The sequence below is a fragment of the Paroedura picta genome, chromosome 6, assembly GCF_049243985.1.
Source record: "Paroedura picta isolate Pp20150507F chromosome 6, Ppicta_v3.0, whole genome shotgun sequence".
Taxonomy (NCBI): domain Eukaryota; kingdom Metazoa; phylum Chordata; class Lepidosauria; order Squamata; family Gekkonidae; genus Paroedura; species Paroedura picta.
Window position 1 is genome coordinate 106,890,654 of NC_135374.1, and position 23,592 is coordinate 106,914,245.

General features: G+C 43.0%; 1 long non-coding RNA gene across 4 annotated transcripts; it reads left to right on the forward strand.

Moving 5' to 3' along the window:
• Positions 1–5,262: 5,262 nt before the first annotated feature.
• LOC143840763 (uncharacterized) lies at positions 5,263–23,348 on the forward strand. Of its 4 annotated transcripts, none has more exons than XR_013232387.1 (4): positions 5,263–5,372; positions 6,111–6,161; positions 10,892–10,973; positions 23,167–23,348. It is a non-coding gene; the product is annotated as an uncharacterized LOC143840763 (long non-coding RNA). The 4 variants fall into 4 exon arrangements; XR_013232390.1 differs by having other exon boundaries at positions 10,895–10,973; XR_013232389.1 differs by lacking the exon at positions 23,167–23,348 and adding an exon at positions 13,561–13,580 and having other exon boundaries at positions 10,895–10,973.
• Positions 23,349–23,592: the final 244 nt, after the last annotated feature.

A 23,592-nucleotide genomic window follows, 5' to 3' on the forward strand; every position in this document is an offset into this window, starting at 1 on the left:
CTTTTGTGGCTAAGTTTGAGAGCCAGTTTGGTGTAGTGGTTAGGAGTGCGGACTTCTAATTTGGCATGCCGGGTTCGATTCTGCGCTCCCCCACATGCAACCAGCTGGGTGACTTGGGCTCACCACGGCACTGATACAACTGTTCTGACTGGGCAGTGATATCAGGGCTCTCTCACCCTCACTCACCTCACAGGGTGTCTGTTGTGGGGAGAGGAATGGGAAGGCGACTGTAAGCCGCTTTGAGCCTCCTTCGGGTAGGGAAAAGCGGCATATAAGAACCAACTCTTCTTCATCTTCTTCTTCTAAGGATCTGGTGGGTTCTCCATCTTTGGAAATTTTTAAACATCCGATGGAGAGGCTGATTCTGTGAAGGCAAAGGGGTGGCCGGTTACAATAGATGAGCGATAGGGATGTGAGTGTCCTGCATAGTGCAGGGGGTTGGACTAGATGGCCCATGAGTTCCCTTGCAACTCTATTATTCTATGATTCTATTCTATGATTCATCGTTATAATGTTGTTCACACAACCTAGAAGCAAATTCCATGACACAAAAAAGTTAACTTTATCAATGACTTTTTAATGTAAATCTCAAAACTCTCACTCCACCTTGAATGCTAGTTACCATTAATGGGTAAAGTGGCCCTAGGTCTGCAAGGTTGCCCTTGGACACCAGTGGGAGATGGCTGGTTACGGTTTCAAAATCTAGATGGGAGAACTCCTAGAAAATTGGGGACAAAACCTAGGGAGGTCAGGGACCTCAATGGGGTACAATGCCATAGAGTTTACCCTTCAAAGCATCCATTTTCTCCAAGGGAACTGTCTTCCATAGTCTGGAGATGTAATTCTGGGGAAATTCCAACTCCCACATTGAGGTTGGCATCTCAAGATGGGAGGCAACAGCAAGAGAAGGTTTTGGTGTCTGATGATGATATCATCTGTTTAGTCATGTCCAATCCTTGGCAATTCCATAGGAAAGTATTCGCCATGCGCCCCTGTCTAGACCCTGCTATTTATTTAGTTATTTATTGCATTTAGTTATTTATTGCATAACCTAAGGCCTAGAACTGTAGCTTACTTAGCTTGTAATTCCAGTTCTGTGCACAACCTTTGGTCATTATCATATTAGTTTTATATAGTGGTTAGGAGTGCGGACTTCGAATCTGGCATGCTAGGTTCGATTCTGCGCTCCCCCACATGCAACCAGCTGGGTGACCTTGGGCCCGCCATGGCACTGATAAAACTGTTCTGACCGGGCAGTGATATCAGCGCTCTCTCAGCCTCACTCACCCCACAGGGTGTCTGTTGTGGGGAGAGGAATGGGAAGGCGACTGTAAGCCACTTTGAGCCTCCTTCGTGTAGGGAAAAGCGGCATATAAGAACCAACTCTTCTTCTTCTTCTTAAATGGCAGCTGAGAACTTTAAAAGAACCAAATGGCTACATCTCCCATATTCACACATGGTGGCTGTCATCACTCCTCATTTCAAACTCCAAAAATTGAATGATACAGGGTTTTTTTAATTGAATATTGCCTCAGGATGTAACATATAAAGCTGCTTTTTATGTTCAGACAGTATTACCTTTTGTGGACATCACAATAGGATGCAGTCTCCAGGTGGGACCCAAGGGATCCCCTGGAATTACTGCTCACCTCCAGATTACAGAGATCAGTTCCTCTAAAGCGAATGAATCCTTTGGTCAGTGAAGTTTTCCAAACTGGATTTGGCAACTCTAATAGAACATGGCATTGCAATAATATAGTCCTTTTTAAAAAATGTGAATTGTTCCTAGTTTTAAGTCTTCTTTTTCCTGTAGTACTTTCCAGCTCCTGAATGCCAATCAGGCCTTGATCGATGAATCAAAATACATCATTTTTCCAGGACAGTTCAAAATGGTGGCTTTAAAAAAATTCCTTGGACAGGTTTTTGCAGCTGTCTCTCAGTTCACAGATGAAGAGGAGCAGCCCCACTTCCTGCTGGCAGTTTGGCTGATTCCAAATGCAAACTCTTCCCTCCTTTGCATAAGTCTTGTTTACAGACAAAAGAATTATGTTTCTCGCTGCCCTGAAATTATTGGGTTTTAAGCAGGTAATGAATTCTCTCAAACCACTTTTTGCAGGTAATTAACAAGCTGGATAATCTGCCAGAAACAGACTTTAGTACCTCTGGGTGCCAGTAAATAGCAGGCATTTCTAATCCGGTGCAGTGCCAGAAATGGAAATAATGAATACACAAAAAATTAGTATGCAGATCCCACCATGATGCACTTAATGGTTTGTGAACAAGAAGTCACCATACAAGGGCAACAGATTATACATTTTTGCTTATATTTTACTTATAGACAAAGAGAGAGAGAGATAGAGAGAGAGAGAGAGAGAGAGAGAGAGAGTATTAAATGGTGGCCAGTTAAACCATTTCTAGACAACCTGGGGGAACTATCTGTAAATGTATATATGTGAAGGTGTTTTTACACATGCCCACTTCCTCGACCAGAGAGAAGTTCTAGGGGTAGCACTTGGATATGATGTGTTTCTTTGGAGAATGGGGCACTGAAGTTACAAATTAAGGAAAAGAGGTATTCCTATAGATCAGAAAGAGATTCTCCACCCAAAAACTGACTTAGGCAACCCACAGTAGTGTCTGCCTCTAGAATTTAAAAGGTACTTTCCTTTTCACCCGCATACCATCTATCCTCCTCCCTTCAGTGTTAGTGGTCACTTCTTCCAGGCTTGATAGACACTTGGCAAGAAGCATTTCCAGACCATGCCCACTGAAAAAGTATCTACAGTCAGTAAGACATATCACCATTCTTCTTGTTACACAGACTAAACCACAACCACCAGAACCTAACAATGCCATAGGAGCATCTTGGCTACAAATCCTGAAACATACAACTCAAGATCCAGAGAGCTTCACAGGACCTTGGAGGTATTCATGGAACTCCCATGAAAGAAGCCATCCTGGCTATCCCTCTGCCTCCTATAAGTCTTGCAAGGTATCAGTGATGGTGGTGAGAACCTGATTTTTCCACTGAAAGCCACAGTAAGTATCTGAGGAGCTCCAAGGGAGCCCAGGGCTCTTTACACACACACACACACACACACACACAGCATTTTATACTATCAACAGCTCTGTGATAAATTGTAAAGCCACTCTAGGCGCAGCCCACGGGATTGTTCCAGTCAAAAAAGAGGTGCCCCCTGCCTTCCCAACCAAATGGAGAATCAAGAGAAAAGACCACTTGAGTAGCAAAGAGTTAAAAAGTACCCTGCTACCAAGGAAGAAAACTCTCTACAGTTAGACAAAAACAATTTTCTTCAACTGGACAAAGATAAGCACTCATGTTTATACATTTAATTCCATTCCTTGCCCTCATGTCCTGTGACTGTTTAAAATGTTATAACATAACCCAAGTTAACTAGGCTACGGCAAGCGGCAGTATAGAAATCAAACAAACAAACAAACTATACATGTGTGAGTTTCGACCTTAAATCAACGTGTTTCTGATTGCTCCTTGATCTCACAAGTTCCTTCCCTCTATGTTATCTATACTGTGCTTGGAAGATAGCCAAGTTCAGACATATTTTCACCCTTCCATGCTGGGAGGCTTCTACAACTTGATACATAAGAATACTTTCCCAAGCTGGGAGGGACTCTGCACATGCTGTTACCTACACCAGGATGTCATCAGAAAATAAATTCTCAAAATGAAAAAATTTCCTCCATGGATACAATGAGCTTAATTCATATCCCTTCTCTGCTGACAATCTTTCTGGCTGCTCTAGAAGATAAATATATCCACACAGCCCTTTTGTTTTCTCCCATTCTTTCCCAGAGCTCAAAACAGCATTCAAGCTTCTGCCTTTCACATTTCATGCTCAGAACAGCCCCATAAATTAGGTTAGACTCAAATTGTGTCTAATCTAACCCAAGATTACCTAGAGAGAGTCCTTGATGGTGCCCTTAACACCTTGGAAACCCAGGTCATAGTCTAACGTAACAAGCACAGCTTTAACTGGTCCATTCTGCACATGGCTAATGCACTTTCAAGGCACTTTTGCAGCTGGATTTCATGGCTGGATTTTGCTGTGCAAAGCATTATCCAACATGTGTGGAATGGGCCCAGTTTCTGTTTTGACATTAAGGCTTACATGATGATATAATGAAGAAGGTTCTAGTAAAGGAGGTCAGGCCCCTGCAGGACCTTAACCAGATCTGCAGGTTCTGTTCCACCAGGCCTAGGGTCAGGGCTAAGTCAGACCGCCAGGAAATGCTGCCCTCGCCACTGGAAACTGAAGCGAGATCTGCTCCAAATTTTGAATCCCACCCCCCATCTGCCTTAGATGATAGTAGATTTTAGGATCAATAGAATCTTGTGTTTTTAACTGAATGCTTAAATAGGGATGTTACCCACCTTGAGCAGCACTGGAAGGGTGGGTTAGAAAAATAAAGATTTATTTATTTGTCATTTATTTAAGAAGAAGAATTGGTTTTTATACCTCACTTTTCATTACCCAAAAGAGTCTCAAATGGCTTACAATTGCCTTGCCTTCCCTCCCTCTCCCCACAATAGACACCCTGTGAGGTATGTGAGGCTGAGGGAGCTCTGAGAGACAATGTTCTGTGAGAACAGCTCTGGCAGGACTGTGATGAGCCCAGGGTCATGCAGCTGGCTGCATGTGGAGGAGCAGGAAATCAAACCCCGTTCTCCAGGTCGAAGGCTACTTCTTTTAACCTTTATATCAACCATTTCTTTTAAAAGGAATTACTCCCTGGAACCATTATTATACATTATAAAAATATAATAAAACATAACCTTCGATATCCTGCATCAAACCCAAGGGACTTACATAATGTCAATGATGAAGAAGAAGAGTTAGGTTTTATACCCCACATTTCTTTACCTGAAGGAGTCTCAAAACAGTTTACAATCTCTTTCCCTTTCCTCCGCCCACAACAGGCAATCTATGAGGCAAGTGAGGCTGAGAGAACCCTGATATTACCCCTCCGTGAGAACACCGCTATGAAGACTGTGATGAGCCCAGGGTCACCCAGCTGACTGCATGTGGAAGAGCAGGGAGTCAGACCTTTTTTTTAACCATTACACCATGCTGGCTGCATGGATAATACTGGTGGGTTCACTGTGACATCGGTGGACACTGAACCGATCCCTTTTGCCTGCCTCCTCCCTTACTTTGCATATTTGAACTATTGTGATGTTGTCATTATTGTGATGTCATCTCTCAGAACCTGGCTATTTCTGCCCAACTGCCAGATCCAATACTGGAAATTGTTGGGTTCTGGAAGGGCCAACTTAGTTTTCAAAATCAGAGTATCTATACTCCTGGCCACACCAGGCCTGTCAAGGGATTCTGGTAAGATTCAAGTCTTATTCTCCTTGTGATTCCCCACCGTCTTATTAAAACCAGTTTTTGACAGCCTCCCTGTCAAAGATGCCATTTTGAAATAGCAACTGTGGTTGATTTAATATGCCGCTTCAGTCTTTCTTACCTGATAGCACTTAATTACCATTGTGTGATTATCTGTCCTCTTCTTCTTAATTACCCTACTCTCTCACACACTGCTGTGTTATTTTCCTTCTAATTAGTTTTATTTTTTGGGGGGAGCTAATGACATGCCACTTGTTTTCTTACTCTTAGCTTGCAATTACCACTGATCCACAGAGAACTGAGACAGATACTAGGGTGGTTAATGATCGTGCCAAAAAGTATCTGGTTTATGCATTCCAAGTGACCAGGCAAATTATCCGGGGTGTCGCTCTTGTGATCCTTTCTGTGGTTTCTGCGCATAAGGAAGATAATGCGCTTCAGTCACCTGAAAAACATCATTCCATGGTCTTTGAGCTTCTTGGGTTTTCCACAAAGCAAAACACAACCATTTTATTTTGTTTGTTTTTTTTTGGTTTTTTTATAGATTCACAGTCTGGATTTGTGTATTCCATCAAGACCTCCTTTCTACCAGGCGACCACGTTATAATTAAAACAAAGATTTTAATTAGCCCTTTAAGTATATGGCAGGTTTGTCCGTTATTAGCAGGACAAAACTCATAACCACATATCATTAACTCTTTTGTTTGTTATTTCCACTTTAAGGATGCTACCTGCACGTTGTAAAATGCTGGTTAATCCACTGCTTCAAAACGGGTATGTACCATTATCATTGAAAGATAGATCCACTGTATGAGACTTGTTAAAGGTGGAAGGAAAAATCTAGGATTTTATCCTCATTGAGGAGTAGGCAGCATATTGAGAGCTGGTGTGGTGTAGTGGTTTTTGCACATGGAAGGAATTTAAGACAGTAGAATATTACTTCTTCCCATCTCCCTCCCACTGCAGCCATGAATGATCCCCAGGTGCTGCTTCTGGGGGCAGAGGGCTCACAGGAATGAGGTGAGGGGGAAATTTGAGCTCCAGATTTGGTGGTCTAGTCTGATAGACCCATGTCAAGGATTCCTCCACAGCATTGAGAATTCCCAGGGCATGTGGAATTATCAGTAATCCAAATAATAATTAATCTACTTTGCAAGAGAAATATGTTCATGGCTTGGGAAAATAAAGCAGGCAAGAGCAAGCTGCACAGAGAAGTGGGAACGATCTGTATTTATGGTCACATTTTTTGGTACCAATGACTTCTATAAAGTGTGGGAGGGAAGACATTCATCCAGATTGTGAATCTTTGCAGGAATAGAGGATTCACAACTGAATTTGTACCCTGTCTATACATTATAAAAGTGATCTCTACAAGAAATGTAGCTTTGTTACCTTTTCTTGTTGAATCAGGTCACTGATTGACTGACAGAGGCTCCCCTCATTTCCATACTGAGAACTGGAGACTTTGATGGATCCTTTCATTATGCAGCTGACTGGGAAGCCTGCTGATGTAGCACTACCCAAGTTGTAATATGCAGATCTTTGTAAGGGTGCCAGAAGGATCAGGCAAGGAAGGAATTTCATTACAGGTAGACTATGTCATTCATTCCAGTCCAGTAAAAGTGCACAGGAAATGGAACGTCAGACATGTCAGAAGTAAACTGAAGTCCCAATAATATCTTTAGCAGACAACAACCCAGTTCTCATGGTAGTAGCCATCTTCCTTACAGTTAAGCCAAATCTATCATACAGGGTCCATATAGGACATGAGTGGAACATACAAAATCCAGTTCATGTGGCTTTTCTGCTTCCTAAAACACTAACACTACACTCACAGCTCACATCTGGTGGATGTGAAGTCCAAATGGATATACTCAAGTTACTGTTGGGCTCATGCACTTCCCTCACTTCCGGAACTGTTTTTTTCTGTACAGAGCACAAAGAGGGAATGCTGTTTTAGTTCAGACTACTTCCATTCCCATATGATGCACAAATACAGGTACATATGTTGATCAAATTAGTTTTGTCTCAATGAACCAGGATTCTACACCTGAATTAGAATTTGAGCAGGAAGGAGGTGCTAAATCCAGCAAACTCATCCACTTCTGTTTGCATGACACAGCTAAACAGAATTAATTTTAATTAGAAGAAGAGTTGGTTCTTATATGTCACTTTTTTCTACCCAAAGGAGTCTCAAAACAGCTTACAGTCGCCTTCCCTTTCTTCTCCCCGCAACAGACACCTTGTGAGGCAGGTGAGGCTGAGAGAGCCCTGATATTACTGAAGAAGAAGAAGAGTTGGTTCTTATATAAGCGTTGATATTACAGCTTGGTCAGAACAGCTTTATCAGCGGCATGATGAGCCCAAGGTCACCCAGCTGGCTGCATGTGGGAGAGTGCAGAATCAAACCCGGCTTGGAAGATTAGAAGTCCTAACCACTACACCAAACTGGCTTTCCCAAGCAACATGGCCCCAGATTTATTTTCGTTTTACACCTTTTTAACCATCTCTCTTGCTTCAGAAGCATATCATTTAAAATGATGAGACATACTCAAGGAGGGAGAAAAATGTTAACCTTGGCTTAGGAACTACAATGATATGTAAACAACTCAGAGATAGATTATGATGAGAATATACAGATACATCTGCATAGATATCTACCTGCAGGTCATATTTAGTAACATTTCACTGGACTGTCGACTCTGTCCATGTGGTCTCAATGAGTCTGAAGATTTTACTCATTATGTGCTGTATTGTCCAATGTATGACTCCATACATAGTAAGCTGAGTCAGGTTATATCAAGCCTCCCTGACTCAGATGAGGTGCATATTGATTTCCTTTTAGCTGATATCTGCCCATCTATACATTTCACTGTTGCCACATTTCTACATTTTTCAGTTAAATTAAGGAAGAAATTTGTCGAAGGAACTGCTGAGGGAATTTAAAACTGAATTATTTATTTATTTATTTTTCCTATATTGAATTTTTATGGTTTGGACTCTTATGGTTTTTTTTATTTATTTATCGTTTGTATTGGTTGGTATGTTTTTCTAATGTTTATTGTTGCAACAATTGTCGTTTTATTTTAGTTTCCTTTTTGATTTTATAATAATGTTAAGACCTATGGCTGCAGCATCTAATAAACATTTACATAGGTATCTATAGCTATCTATACGCGGGAGATCTGAAAACAAAAAAGTTGGCAAGTATGTTTAGGTTAACACGTTCATCATCTCACTACACATTGGAGCTGGGGCACAAAGGTAGAGATTCTGTTTCAAATACAAAAAGGCTTTAATCCTCAGGGTCTCTAATTATAAGGACCAGGGAGGAAGTGAAGGGAAAGGCCTTGGGCTAAGACCTTGGAGGATTCTATTTAATTAGTTTGTTTTATGTAGTTATGTATTTATTTGAATATCTCTCTACCCAGCATTTCCCTTCTGGCTCAAGGCAGTTTACAATTTCAAAATCTAAAAACTGACAAAAGACAGTAATATTTATTTATCTACCAGGGCCTAGTCTGCACACAATAGATCTACTTTCAATGCACTTTCAATGCACTTTAGAAGTAGATTTTCCTGTTCTGCACAGGAGAATCCAGCTGCCAAAGCACATTGAAAGTGCATTATCCTATGTGTGCAGACTAGGCCCAGGTCTCCCTCGTTGGAATGCCAAGCAGTGTAGAATATCATTCTCCCTTCTTCCATTCTCTCAGAACAATATATGATCCCAAAGTGAGTCCTTAGGTTGGATCCCTTAGCAACTTTTCAGAAAGGTTCCAACTTGAGGGATCACTTTGGGATTAGAAAGCACTTAAGCACTTGCTTAGAAGTATACTTCCAGTCACCTTGCTCTGCCCTGTGCATCACTTTCAGCCTTTCACCCAAAAGAGTCAACATGGCTTGATTCGTACTGATTTATATCTCCTCAGTCAGTAGCACCGACCAATCCTTTTCTGCCTTGGGAGAAAATAAGTTTTCCCAGTTTCTAATTAACAAAGTTGTCACCAGTCTGATTACATTACCATTTGCTCACACCTGGCAGCTCTCTGCGAGGAAAGGGAAAGGAGAGGTGGGAGGGGTTCTTTGAACCCTGCCCCCAAACCTCTTCTGCACAGGCAGCTGTGTACATCCAGGCCTGATATATTTTCTGCCCCTCCGCCATTTTGTTCAGAAGAAACATGACCTCTGCGTCTTCTGGAAAGTGCATATTTTATTCACAGCATTGTCTAACGAGGTTTGCATCTACCCTATTGTCTAGATTATCCAGAGGAGGGTGAGTGTCTAGAGGACTCATTTAGCTTTCTGAAAGATTCAAGGTGGTCTGATTACTTGAAATGTATTTGCCAGCAATTAGGAAGCAATTTCCTCTGAAAAATGGTTCCTGTTAATCCAAGGAGCAGCAGGTAGTACATTATTGGGAAACTCACATGGATTTACTCATAAAAAAACAGTGGAATGGCAGCTGCTGGATTTAGAGGGGAATCCACAGATTGTGGAAGATAGTTTTGATGCCATTTATCAAGTTCTTCTGTTTTTGTAATGACATAGCACCGCAGCTGTATGAACAACAAAGTTCTCCTCCTTCTCCTTCTCCTTCTCCTTCTCCTTCTCCTTCTCCTTCTCCTTCTCCTTCTCCTTCTCCTTCTCCTTCTCCTTCTCCTTCTCCTTCTCCTCTGTGGTATATGCTTTGGGGCTCATGGCTTGTTTAAGCCTCTATTTAATCTTATTCCAGGAAACTGAAGCCAGCTCTTCAACGTTACTAAATTTAATGGATCCAATTGGAAGGAAAAAAAAACTACAAAAGAGGATGAACTGTTCTGCAGAGAACCTCATTATTGTAGGAAATTATCCCCCTTTTTAATTTAATTCAAAACTTCTTTCTGCAATTAATATGTTGTATTAATTGGCACAAATCTGTCAGTCTTAAACATGTGAACATTGACTTCTAATCTGGCAAGCCAGGTTTGATTCCCCGTTGCTTCTCCACACGCAGCCAGCTGGGTGACCTTGGGTTCACCACAGCACTGAAAAAGCTGTTCTGACCAAGCAGTAATGTCAGAGCTCTCTCAGCCTCACCTACCTCAAAGCATGTCTTTTGTGGGGAGAGAAAAGGGAAGGTGATTGTAAGCAGCTTTGAGACTCCTCCTGGTAGAGAAAAGCAGCATATAAGAATCAACTCTTCTTCTTCCATTGCACCTCTCTACTATGACCTTATGATGTTTGTGATGGGTCAGTGGTCTACAGTGGCTCTAATGTGGGAGTCAAATAATTACAATAGGAATAGAGATTCAGGAAAGTCACTGTTTATGGACACACTTCCTCTCAACCTGCATAATTGTCAAGCCCATGTCCCAATACTCTTTTATTGATTCCCAAAATAGACTGTTTTCCATTAGAAGATGGTGGTAGATGCTCTGTTCTGTTTCAAGACTTCAATGCCAGTGAATGAGATGTTACTGGATTTTGTTCAGTAGCAACTCCCCCTTCTGTAATTGATCCAGCAGAAAACTGACATCTGAGAAGACCTTGGCAGATCCACACTGAGAAGAAGATGGCAGGGTTACCAGTGAAAAAAAATCCCAGGTCAGTACTGGGCATTTTGAAGGAGTGGGTATGACTTTATTTGTCCATGCTGTGCAAAATATTGTTGTGGAGTGCTTAAGTTCTTTCAGTTCCTTGAATGATGCTGCTGGCCAAATTTCAGGACTTCAATATTTAATGCTAAAAGGATTTAGACCAACAACAACAGCAAAATCTTATTCATAATCATGTTTTTGTCAAACGCAGCAGTGTTGCTATAGTGTTTCGTGGCAGAAATCCATCAGTCTGTCATATCATTTATTTATTTATCTCATGAATATTCTGTCTTTTTCAAATAAAAAAAACTAATCTAAACTAGGTAATAAAGAAACATAGCATGTAAATTGGTGAAAATGAGCTCATAACTTCCTTCTGTGGATGGATAGGTCAGTTGGACAAGGCTAGTGACTGGAAGTGACCTCATTCCTTCTCAGCTGCAGAATAATTTGCCACCAGTGGAGTTTAAGAGAGAAGAAGACAGAGGACCTCTGGGCTAGAGGCTTCTCCTCATATTCCCTTCTTGAGAAAGGCCAAAGATATAACTCATGGAATGATCCTTTGAAGAATGGGACAATCCACAAAATATGCTGTGCCCATCTCCTAGAAAAAGTTTCTTTCTCAACCTGTCTGGGTTCGAGAGAAAAAGAAAAATGGATCTACTAGACTGAACACTCTTCTCTTTCTCAGTACCAAATCCTTGCTCATTCACAAAGGTTGAATAGATTTTAAAATGGTGGCAAGGCACATCAGCAAACACTTTGGCTTCTCTGGGGTTGTAGCATCTAGAAGAAGATGGTGTTTCCTATTAGAAATCACATAGGCTGTTCTATGTCACAAATAGTGACAGCCTAGCCCTATAGGCTACTAATGTGATCCTTTGCCTGGTATGATATTCCCAAAGCCACACCAGAATGGAAAAAATATTTTTGTTTTTATTTTAGGTGCAGCAAAAATGAGACAGTCGCAGGGAACTCATGTTTAAGAAAAACTGTGCAAAGGACAAAAGTTTTCATAGATTTGTATTCATCTACCGCATTGACCTTTAAGACCATCCATGGCTTGGGCCCAGCCTATTTGAGAGACTGCTTGTCTGCTTATGCCCCCCGGAGGGCACTTTGCTCTGTGGGTACTAATCTGTTAATGGTCCCTGACCCGAGAGAGAAATGCCTGGCTTCAACCTGGTGGAATGAACTTCTATGATAATTGAGGGCCCTAACAGAGCTGGCAAAGTTCCGCAGGTCGTGTATGTTTTACTCTTCCACTGGGTCTTTGGTTAAGACCAGGTTAGCAAGACCAATGGTCCCCGCTCAGGTCCCCCCCCCCAATAATATCTAGCACACCATTGATAGTGACTGCGAGAGGTAGGGGGGATCTTGTCATCTCAGTAATTTTTCGAACTTGTGCTATTTTTAGGGTTTGGTTTTATGGGGATATTTTTAGATGTAACCTGCCTTGAGTCAAAGGAGGAAGGCAGGCTATCCATTTAGTAAATAAATAATAAATAAACAATTGGGTTGTCTCCGAGGCCTGGACCAGTGAAATAATGCCATTTCTCCAGAGTCTTCTGGAGATCCACCCTCCCCAAAGTCTTCAGGATAGGCCTGGAGTCCTGATCTCATACCTCCGATATGGCAGGTTAATTCCTTAGCATATCTGAAAAATGCCCTATAAACCATTTCCCTTATATTTCATTGTAGGCAAAAGGTCACACAGCCAAGCATACAGAGAAGAAACAGAGATTGGATCTTGGTCTTCAATATGGAACTAAAGCAAATTTCCAATAGCTTTGTGATACATTAGAAGGTTGTAATAATTTCCTTTATCACCAAACCCATCAATAGATTCAATTATTCGTAAACTGTGTTTGTGTATTAGGCTCAAGCTGAATTTCAGCAATCCAAATCCATGAGGTCCTTTATTGGAAAAAGTTGCTTGTCCTGCAGTAGACTGTGATCTTCTTCCTATCTAACTTCACCCTCTGGTCCATTTCTATTGAAAAGGTGCTTGTTCCTCATGGGTGGAGTGAGAAGAAGATGATAGCATGGGATGACTGAAGCATGAAAGGGACTGTGGCTAGAGAGAAGATGGGTGCAGAGAAAGGAAGGGAGCTGAAAGGAGAGGCGAAGAGGAGAAGTGAGAATAACTGAAGAGCGAAAAAGTAGAGCATTTGCCCCCATCCAATCAACACTTTCTCCACGTGAGAATTTTCATCTAGTAGGAATTGCAAGATGAGATTTTCTGCATGTCGAATTCTATATGAAGTAACCATTTCTACAGAAGTGTAGAAGAAAAAGGCACAGTATACATGTTAAAAGTGTTATAACCAAAACAAACAGATATGTAAAAACACAGAATCTCATCTTCCTTATTGACTTTCAAGATGGCTGGTTCAAATTCTAAAACTTTAAAGTGTGCAGCAGGAGTTAGTACTGCCAATTCGGGGAAACATTTTCACCCTGTGAAGGCAGATGTATATGTGGGGGGGAACTGTTCTCGCCCCACCCACAAACACCCCCCCTTGTAGTCAGAAAGGTCCAGATGGTACATTTATCTGTTGTAGTTTTGTTTATTGCCTTTGTTTTCCCTGTAGGTTTCCCTTAGATGTGAAGGTAAAATTGGGAAGCATAGCAGCAATAATGGGAAGGGGATACCAAATATTTTCACGCAAAACAAATGACCATTTCCCCATGATCAGAAACAACTTTTCAGATGTTACTGAGTCTGTAGACAGCCTGTAAGCGGAGTCTTGTCTTTCCTTTTGTGATCACATGGCACCTGGCTAATTGCATCTCCAGGACAAGGGTGAGTCCTCCCATCCAGCTGGCCATAGCAGGGTTCCCCTTGAGCTTTCAACACATATACCTGAAAAACCCAAATGGGGAAGCGTTCCCTGATTCCACAGTAGGCCCACAACTTTTGTGAAAGAGGTAGGAGTGAATGGTGAAACAGAAGGCTCATGAGACACAGGAAATTCATTCATGCTCAAAACTGGGCAAAGGATGCTGTTGTATCAGCCCATTTAACACAGAAGTGGCACAAGACACCATTAGGTAAGTTGGGCAGAGTCCCAGACATTAAGGGTGTGAAGGTGCTTATACACAAACACCAACTGTTTCAAGCATTTGCCATGTAGCAATTACCAATCCACTCAGTGATCCTTGAGACATCCAAATGGTAGCCATGTTGGTCTGAAGCAGCACAATAAAATCAGAGTCCTGTAGCACCTTTAAGGCCAACAAAGATTTATTCAGGGCATGAGCTTTCGAGTGCAAGCACTCTTCGTCAGACATCGACAGAGTTCCTGAGCCTTGGATCTGCTTGTTCATGACCACCAGTGGCCTGTATACTTAATGGCCTGTCTATCCCTGCCTCTCCTGGCAGCCAGCAGCACAACAAAATCTGTACTCTGGATCATCCCCTCCTATCAGGATTATGTTGCTTGGAATGTTCTCTGCTTTCTGAGTCCAATGTAGAAGCACAAAACTACCTCTCCCAACAGCCTTGTATCAAACAAGCTTTCCCTGATGCTGTTCACATACTTCCCCTTTACAACGTTAGGGTTTTATTGCTTGAAAAGCAGAGTCAAGGAGTCAAGAATGTGATTCCCTGCTTGTGGCCTGAATTGAAATGAGCCTGGGCCCAACATAAAATGGGATGAAGAATTTTGAGAGCAGGAAATTTTTGAGATGCTCATCTCATTACTAAAGTTAACCAGCAAACTTTGTCCCATAGTTAGAGGGTTTTTTTTTAGTCTAAATCAATCCAAAATCCAATATTCTGTCTGTTCTACCTAAGGTTGCCAGCCAATGACTAATAACCAGTAAGAATCAGGAGGTGGGGAAACAGAGGGCATCACTGTGCTTGTATCACCACACTACTTGGGAAAACCTAAAATTGAAGTCACTCTATAGTTTGACCGTAGAGTTTACAGAATTTCCTAGAGTGGACTGACGTCATTTCTGTGTTTCCCCTGGAAATGATACAATGCTAGTGTACTGAGGATGACTGAGGGTCAGTTTGTTTTTCTCCTGCTGACCACTGTAGCCATGGCAGGAAATGGGGGCTAGGATAAGAGATCCCCATTTCCATCGGGAACCTAGCATCTCTACTTCTACCATACATACTCCACCAGACAAAAATCTATTTACTGTAGATGAGGGTTCCATTATTTGTCACTGAGGGGTGCCGGGAGTTATTGGACTCCTTGAGAATCTTTGCTTACATTTTTATTCTCCAGTTCACCGTGGTAAAATGCTCTTCCGCATCAGTTAAAATGTATGCCTACGATGCATAGGGAGCAGTGGCGAATTGAATATTTTTGTCTATCACAGATGCATCTGTAATGCATCAAAGTAATATTTATAGTCCTGAAATTGGTTAAAGTCCTAGGCACCGGAAACAGCAAGCAACTGGGGATTAGTGAAGATTGAAATTGTAAATTAAAGGATTTACTTGTTTCCCCAAATTTGATTTGCTGGATGTGGAACTGCAATACAATAGCTCCACTCTTAGAAAGCAGCGTTATCCATTTGTTATGGTGATGGGGTTTATCACAATTATGACAATTTCTAAAAATAATTACTTTCATTTCCTAGTTTTGTTTTGTTTTTTGTAATAAAGAAATGGCAAGGATAAAAAAAGTATCACCAGTGTATCAGTGGCAGGGATAAAAATGTCCTCCCAATAGAGAAAAAACAACAACAATCCTAACAGCAAGAAATTTTAGGTAAATTGTGTAACCAGTAATGTGTACAAACACAAAAATGAATGCTAATTGTCTCTTGTATATTAATAAAATGAAAATAGAAGAGTGGGTTTTATACCCAATTGTTTTTTTTTTCTAATGGAAGGGGTTTGAAAGTGGCTTACAAACACCTTTCCCTTCCTCTTCCCACTACAAGCATCCTTTGAAGTAAGTAGGGCTGAGAGAGCTCTAAGAGAATGGCTTTGCATGAACAACTCTAAGTGAATGGTGACTGGCCCAAGGTCACCCAGCTGACTGCATGGAATCAAGCCCAATTTGCATGGAATCAAGCCCAATTTGCCACTTTTTAACCACTACCATGCTAGCTTTCACTTTTAGCTATTATTACTTGTTTGTTTTAGTGCAAAGTGCATGGATAATGAGATGAGGAACTTGCTGTTATTAATTTTAAAAATATGAAATTTGCAGCCAATACGTTGACAATCCCAGACTTCTTCTGCATCAGGAATTTGCTCCCCTCCACTGCTCGTCTGGTGGTAGGAAAAATTCCCATTTCCACATGACATCATGGACAGGTTGCAGCTGTCTCAGGCCTGGCCCAGTTCAGGCCCTTATTATCTCCATTACAAGGAAACACAGCTAATTCTGAATTCCATTTTTTGTCCTGAGCACCAGCAGGACCTACGTTGGGCCTGGGTCATGCGGAAGGAAAGAGTCAGTTTATCCTGGCCTGGCTCCTCCGTACTCATGGCTGTGACTACAGTATCCCAGGAAGGACCAAAAATACTCCAGGCAACTTTGCCATACTCTACAGTGTGGCAGAGCTTCCTTGGGCATTTTAATTTTATTTTTAAGAAAGGGGTATTAGGTCGTAATGCAATACCCTATTCTTAAAAATCAAAATGGGCCCCCGCCACCATGCAGAACACCTGAACCTCGCTGCCCTGGCTGCCTTTCCAGAGGCACAAATCCAGGGCAGACCAGATGTAATGGGGAACATGCTTCCCCATCTGGACTCAGGAAGAGACAGGACAACCTGCCTTTGTCCAAGTACCAGTAGCAGCCTAGAACGGAACTGCTGGTGCAGAATAGATTCCATTGTGTCTCAGAAGCCTGAATAGTTTTCAAACAGAAAACAGTTTCTGCCATAAAGTCAATTGCGGTCCTTTTGACTGCCTCAGGATTTTCTTACCTCATTCTCTTCCACGTGAAGGCCAGATGTCAAATACCTTCTCCTGTTTCTTGTGTGTGAGAGAGAGAGAGCACATTCAAATTCCCCAAAAAAGCACTACTATCAGCAAGATTCCTATTACCTGTGTGGTATCTCCATATTCCTGTAGACATTTCTTCATGAGGATTTTAACAGACAACCCTGTTTAGCATTATGAAATGTCACGCTCTCATTTGTAAATATAACCAAAACAAAGCTCATAGTTATATAAATAACTCTTGTGAGAGAGGAAAGAATGATCAAACATGCACCAAAGAACTGCATTAAATGGTAAAGGTAAAGGTATCCCCTGTGCAAGCACCAAGTCATGTCTGACCCTTGGGGTGACGCCCTCCAGCATTTTGATGGCAGACTCAATACGGGGTGGTTTGACAGTGCTTTCCCCAGTCATTACCGTTTACCTCCCCAGCAAACAAGCTGGGTATTCATTTTACCGACCTTGGAATGATGGAAGGCTGAGTCAACCTTGAGCTGGCTGCTGGGATTGAACTCCCAGCCTCATGGGCAAAGCTTTCAGACTGCATGGCTGCTGCCTTACCACTCTGCGCCACAAGAGGCTCATCTAAATAACTCTTGTGAGAGAGGAAAGAATGATCAAACATGCACCAAAGAACTGCATTGCCATCACCATAAAATAGCCATACATTTTTCTGCACTTAATTATTTAATATAATTTTATCTGGCATCCCCCCCCCTCCCCCAAACGGGACCTAAGGTGGCTAGAACATGAAGACAAGTTTGAGAGAATAAAGAACAGTTGATGATGCTATCTTCAATATAAGTAAGGAAATCATTGATGGAATAAAATCACCATGAGTGCTTAAAGATAGATTTTTCTTCCCCTCTAACACATTCAGAGAATGTTGAAAGAAAGAAACAATGGGAGAAAAGAAGTGTGCAAATAGTAGGGAAAGAAGAAGAAGAAGAAGAAGAGTTGGTTCTTATATGCCGCTTTTCGCTACCCGAAGGAGTCTCCAAGTGGCTTACAATTGTCTTCCCTTTCCTCTCCCCACAACAGACACCCTGTGGGGTGGGTCATGAATGGTTCTGTGGAGGGTAGGGGGACTAGCGGGCGGCGGTTGGGTGCTGGAGTGTGTGGTTGATTGGGTGTTTGTGTGGCGGGAAGTGGCAGCGGGGCGGGAAGGGGTCTGGGGAGGGTGGGGGTGTTAGCGGGTGGCGGCTGGGTGCCGCAGTGTGTGTGCCGAGGGGGTGTTTATGTTGTGGGCAGCTGACGCGGGGCAGGAAGGGGCCTGGGGATGGAGGGGGGGTAGTAAGCCGGTAGCGTGGTGTTGGGGGGTGGCGGGAAAGGAGAAGGGACGCTGCATCTTCGACGCGGCATCCCTGTTCCTTTCCCTAGGGCGATGGGAAGGAGTCCCCTGGCGGGTGAGGCTGGGCCGCTTGGCCCTAGATTGGCAATTGTAGGGGCAAATCAGGAGCCGCTTTGTGGTTCCTGATTTACCCCTGTGAGTTTTTATCCCGAACAGAGTCTGCCCTAACTCCTCCCCAATAGCCCTTAGGCCTTTATTTTATCCGCTCCTGGCAGACTGGAGCAGAATAAAAGGTGGGCTCCCTGGCGGCGTCTTCTGGCTGGCGGCCATTTTCTTTATGGGCCGCTAGGGGCCTGGGGAGGTGTTTTCTCCCCCCCTGATTTGGAAAAAAGCTCCCCAGGCCCCGGGGAAGGCGTTTCGCTGCAGAGCGCCTTCCCCGGGGCTTGGGGAGCTTTTTTCCTTCCCCCCGTTGGGAAAAAAAGCTCCCAGGCCCCGGGGAAGGGGAAGCTCCCCAGGCCCCCGGGGAAGCCTTCTCCCGGATAGTTAATGATGGAATGAAGGAACTTATACTAGACTAGAAATTAAGCCCATTTTATGTCTGAATAAAATGGGCGCTAGCAGACTGGAGCAGAATAAAAGGTGGCTCTACGACGCCATGAGGTCACTCCGCCGGCCGGGAGAAGGTGGCCAGGCCCCCCCGCCCCCCAAGGCTCTCCCAAGGCTTCTCCTGGCCGGCGGAGCGGCCTTGCAGCCTCTACGACACCGCAAGGCCGCTCCGCCGGCCGAGAGAAGGCTACGCGGCCGATCGCTCATCTGTGGCTGTCTGCGCGGCTCAGCTGAAGCAGGCAATGGGGAGCCGCGCTTTGCGTGGCTGCTTGGGACGGGATGGACACTTCGCAGCTCCTGATTGGCCCCTCCGAGTTTTTATCCCAGACAGGGCCCGCCCTAACTCCTCCCACAGTGCCCTTACTCCTTTATTCAGTCCATGGCGCTCCGCGCCACGGGGCTGTTTAAAGATATATTTGGTAATGGAATGAAGGAACTTATAAAGGAGGAAAGCTGGTGGCAGAGTTAAAACATGCAAAGGGGCAGAGCATTAGGCTGCTTAAAGAATAAACTGTTGAGAAGAGAAACAAGTTTCCATAAAACGGAGAGAGAGTGCAAGAGATACCAGTCTAGTTAACTGTTGTGTGCAGTCATTCTTCTGTTCAATTATTGTTTTCAAGGCAATCAGGGAGGAAGTAAGCTCAAAGGAGAAGGAAGTCCCCTATTGAGCCAATCAAGGCACAGCAGGAAAGTATTTTAAGAGCAAGTTTCTCTTCTATGCTAAGTACACATCTCCAGTGCCCCGTGCAGGACACTCTCTATATTCTGCTTCATTATGCACATTGCAGAATTTGCATATTCCAACAAAAGCCTCTCTAGGAAACCAGATTCTCTTGTTGCTTAGCTGGAAACCATAGGAAACACACTTTTCCTACAGCAAAACATGTTATCATTCATATTTTTGGAAAGCCTGATGTTTTTGGATACCGAGAGAGGTTTCCAGCTGTCACTAAAGCATTCTGATTGAAGCTGTTAGCTGAAAGTGACATGCATCATTTCTGGTGTGTGCCCTTCCAGTAACAAGAAACCACCTGAGCCCTGGGAATTCTATACCCCGATTTCATTTTATCTGTGGCCTTGTGTACTATTTCCACAGTGAGTGATAGAAGCTACTGGGATTCTTCATCAGTAGTTGTAAGCATGGGAAAAGCTATGGCATAAGCCAATAAGAACCATTTGGTAGCATTCAAATTGGCTAGTTATTTTCAGGCAATCCCATAGTTATTTTCAGGCAATCTCATATTCAAGGTGCTTCAAGGTCTCAGCTAATTGCATATATATTTGCTCATTATTCACCTAGTAGCTTCAAAGCCCGCTCCTAAGAAAGGAGTGGCTTTGGGCCGCAGCTTGCAGCCAAATCAGGTGGGGCAGGCGGGGGCTGGGCAGCTCATTAGCAGGCCCAAGACAGAGCTTTTTAGCAGACAGTCAGCAAGTCGAGAGGCCCTCGTGAGCAGGCCCAGCCTAGCAGTTCAGGAGGCCCTCGTTAGCAAGCCCTGCACCATGACCATTTGCCTAGCGTCCTCTCACCTGCTGCTGGCTCTAGGCACTGAGGCGTCTGAGAGCAAAGAGTTCAGGGCCGGAGGGTGGGAACCGCAGGGGCAGGACCTGGGCATGCAAGAAAGGACCACAAGAGCAAAGCGTTAACACAGTCCCTTCTACCCAACCACTTACAATCCGCCTAAGGTTGCCTAAGGAATCAGCATTTCTGTCAGATGGCTATCTAGCCTCTGCTTAAAGACGTCCAAAGAAGGAGAGCTCACCACTTCCCAAGGAAACCTGTTCCACTGAAGAACTGCTCTGTCAGGCAGTCTTCTAGAACAAAGCATTACAGAGGGAAAGCTTTGGGACACACGGCGTCCTCCACGTAAGACTTGACCTTTTTATCTTTAAAAGCATAGTGTTGTAAAAATGAGGGTTACTGACTGCCCTAAAATGAAAGCTCAGCCTGGTCAGCTCCTTTGTAGCTTGGTTTGCAAAGCTCAGCGAAAGAACCTCTTCACAGCATAATGGCGTAATGTCTGGGAACTTGGTTGCTGCTGAAGAAACAGGGGCTGGCAGCCCGATTGAATCTCTTCACAGTTGCAATGCCAAGCACTCTTGAAAAAGGGGTAGTTAAAAAAAAAAATAAAAGACAATTATCTGTATCAGTAGCGTTCTCTGCCAGCAGAGACATATTAATTGGGGAGAAGAGAGATTAAATTAGACACCTCTGTTTTAGCGTAGAGCACTGTACCATATTGAGTATGAAATAAAAACCACATATGAAAACAGTAGCTCACGCTTTATATTCTTGTAAAATAAGCAGAAAGTGATGAGATGGGGAACTGGAATGGGAGACAGTGGATCAGTAGTTCAAGATTTTCATATAATTTAATAGCAGGCTCCAGTTAACTCACACCATGTGCCAAGTTATTTTGCAGTCCTAACTGCTATCATTTAGCACAAGGGCCCAGGGAAGGGAGCAGAGTTAACACTGCAATATCGACTGAATAATTTACTAAAAATGCCTTTTCACTGCATTTCTGGGGCTGGGGAGGGTGTCAACGACTCCCCTAAAAGTAGACCAACGGTTATCAGCATTCTTGAGTTTATTAATTCCCTAATATTAAGAAGCATATGGGCCAGTCCTCTAAATAGGATGGGATGATCTCATTCAAGTCACTTGGAGTATATTTGGGCATATGGGAAGGGAAAAGCAAGCACTAACAGGAATAGCTAGCTTCGATATTTCTCCTGTTCTCTGAACAAATGTGTTTCCTTTCTCCCAGCTCACAAAATGCTGATAGGCTGTAATCATTAATCACTTTTAGAAATGGGCAGTTTGGATGATGCATCACATTGCAAGGTGGGTGGAAGAGAGTGTTTCCGCCCCACGATTGCAGACAGCTCCGAGGAGGAGAAGGAGGAGATGGTGTCAGTACCCAAGGGCAGGGGTAGTCAACCTGTGGGCCTCCAGATGTTCATGGATTACAATTCCCACGAGCCCCTGTCAGCAGTGTTTGGCAGTGTTTTCTCACAGGGGCTCATGGGAATTGTAGTCCATGAACATCTGGAGGCCCACAGGTTGACTACCCCTGCTCTAGGGTATCTGGAGATGCTGGATTTCAAGTTTAAGCAGGAAGCAGTGGGAGGAGGACCAGCATCTAGGGAATTCACATTTTAGGCATCTGTCCGAGTACCCATTGTATTCCTGGCTACCATAGGCTTTGCCCCTAGTGAAGAAGAAGAAGAAGAAGAAGAAGAAGAAGAAGAAGAAGAAGAAGAAGAAGGAGAAGAAGAAGAAGAAGAAGAAGAAGAAGAAGAAGAAGAAGAAGAAGAAGAAGAAGAAGAAGAAGAAGAAGAAGAAGAAGAAGAAGAAGAAGGTAGCAGCTCACAAGAGCAAATATCTTGCTATACATTTTGTCAATCTTTAATGTCCTATTGGACCCTTCTCTTTTCTGCTGCTGCACACAAACATGGCCATCTTTATATATTCAGTATTAATGGTAAAGTGCAAATGTGTGAAGAAGAAGAAGAAGAGCAGCTATTTTTGGTATTCCACTTTTCACTACCCAAGGGAATTGCAAAGCAGCTTGCAATCACTATGTGGGACTGAGAGAGCTCTGAGAGAGAACTGGGAAGAGCCCAAGGTCCCCATATTAGCTACAGGCAGAAGAGTGGGGAATCAAACCTAGTTCTCCAGATAAGAGGCTGCCACTCTTCAACACTACACCAAGCTGAGATTGAGGAATGCTTGAAATAGTAGAATGCTCAATGCTGAATTAGTAGAATGGGCTGAACATAACATTGCAGGTGGTAGATTGCAGTTCTGAATGGAATCAGAAGGGAGAATGCTTATTTTCTAGCTTTTTACCAGCTCTGCTGGCTTTCTGTTTACTTGGGAGAATTAAAAAAAAAGAAAAAAAACAGCACAAAGGGGACCTTTGCACAATGTCATCATCCACCTGCAGTCCTAATTGGTACAATCCTTTCTATCTCCTCGGTATTGCTTGAAAGCAAGAAGCAAACAAGGAGCCTGTGACACACTTAGGCTCTTCTTCAAGTGAGGCTGATCTGGGGCAGGTAAACACAAAGCCTAAATCAGGGCCACCAGCATGTGTGAGTCAGCTGAATTGTAAAGTGTGCAAGGACGTTTTCAGGAACAAAAGCTAGTTTACTCAGATGCTACAGTAAAAGGCACAATAACTTTAGTGAGGAGAGGATGAATTATTTCCCCTGCTGACATTTGTGACTAATTTATAAGTCATTATCTCATATTCTCAAACGCAGTAATCTTTTACCAGCATTTGTCCTGAAAATCATCAAAATGATGCAACTTGTTGTGAGTCTTGGCATGGGAGGGGGGACTGCTTCATCTCATTGAAATCCAATACATTTCCTTTACAGAGAAAAATCATTGGAGGAGTGGGCAGAGAGAAAACCCTGTCTGGAGCAATGACAGGCCTCATGGACACCATGACAGACATGAGCAGCAGCTCAAACTGGAAATATATTATTGGTGCTGCTTCTTCCTTTTGGAAGAATATAAAGATGAGAGCCGGCAAAGGTCCAGAGTAGCTAAGTGTACTGTCTCCATAAGTAGTCTGTTAAACTTACGTCAAGAAATAAAAAGAAGAAATAAAGAATAAAGGAAATAGCAATTATGTCTGATAAGCTGTAGCTAAAATTGGAAATAAATTACTGGCAGGCACAAATCCAAATGGCAATCCACCATAGGGAGTAGAAAGCAGGCTAAAACCCATGAAAGAGGAGAGTCTTGAAATCTTATTTGATGAGTATTTTCTTAAGTCATACATGGAAGGAAAGTAAACC